A 1,381-nucleotide genomic window follows, 5' to 3' on the forward strand; every position below is an offset into this window, starting at 1 on the left:
AAGCAACGCATGGTGGCACAGGCTTATAATCCCAGTACTTGGAAGGCTGAGGCAAGAAGATCAATGGAGTCTGAGACCAGCCTGGGCTACAAAGTGAGCTCAAGGCCAGCCTGAACTGCATAGTGAAACTCTGTCTCAAAACAACAACAACAAAAGAACCAAATTATATACTGCACAGGTACAAATTATTTATAATGAGTATGAGAGTCCCTCCTATCGAGTGGGCCAAGCTGGCTTCCCCACCACATCTGCATTTCAGCCCAGAAAAAGGAAGTAAGAATCAGCCTTCCATTTAAGGATGTGCACTAGAAGCTGTACCCATCACTTCCTTGTCTTGTGAGTTATTCAGATCTTGACCATATCCAATGAAAAGAAGACTAAAGAATGTCACTTTGTGGAGTGGCCCAACGGGCCAGGGTGAGGGTGACAAGATAGTTATGCCTGAGGAAGCAGGCCAAGAAGTGATAGGCCGGCATGTGCTTCCTAACATAATCCACTACCGTCTATTTTTCCAATGCAGTGTTTCTCAAACTGAAATTCTATGGTCCAATATTCTGGGAAGAGGAAGTGAGAATCCTGGGAATTAATAAGGTCTACAATCAAGCTCCTTCCTAGTCCCAGTCTGTCCCAAAGGGACATATTTAATATTTAATCTAGTGTGTGTAGCTGTGAGTTCTTTACACTTTTAAGAAAGAAGATTCGTTTTTCTGGATAATCTGTTAGCAACCTGGGTAACACATTCTGCAGCAGCTCATCTTGTGACACAGAGTGCAATAAATGTTATTCCTGTATTACAACTTTAAAAAAATTTTTTTAAAAAATTTTTTGAGGGGCCGGGGAGATGGCTCAGTGGAATAAGCGCTTCCCTTGGCAAGCGCAAGGGCCTGAGTTCAATCCCCGGTTCCGAAAAAAAAATTTTTTTTTGATAGCAGGGATCAAACTCAGGACCTTGCGCTTGCCAGGCAGACATGTATGCCATTGTGCTATCACCCACATTTCAGTACGATGTTTAAACACTGAGGGACGTCTAACCAAGGCCTACACTTGTCGGCTCTGCACTCCACTTTCTGGGGCTCTGCGCATCCTTCCTACTCAGAATATGTCAGCTTCCCTCAGGTCTTACTCAGATCTCACCTCCTCACATCTCTTCAATTTCTAATGATGTTTGTTGTCTAGGAAATTCTTCTAAGGTTTATTAGTTCTTTTTTTTTTTTCTATTTAATAAAGATCTTTTATTGTCTCATTAAAATATCAGATTAGCTTTACAATCCAGAAGCATGTTTCTGCGGCTGGATTAACTCTTGGATCTTACTCATCTGGCTGCTGAACTGTTCCCTTTTCAGAAACATAGATACCATCCAAAAATTTTCTGATATCCTTG

General features: G+C 41.8%; 1 protein-coding gene across 2 annotated transcripts in view; it reads right to left on the reverse strand.

Moving 5' to 3' along the window:
* Mcub (mitochondrial calcium uniporter dominant negative beta subunit) overlaps positions 1-1,381 on the reverse strand; it is a 105,772-nt gene that overhangs the window by 89,211 nt on the left and 15,180 nt on the right. The window lies entirely within an intron of this gene.

This window comes from Octodon degus, unplaced genomic scaffold (genome assembly GCF_000260255.1).
Source record: "Octodon degus isolate 3935 unplaced genomic scaffold, OctDeg1.0 scaffold00016, whole genome shotgun sequence".
Taxonomy (NCBI): domain Eukaryota; kingdom Metazoa; phylum Chordata; class Mammalia; order Rodentia; family Octodontidae; genus Octodon; species Octodon degus.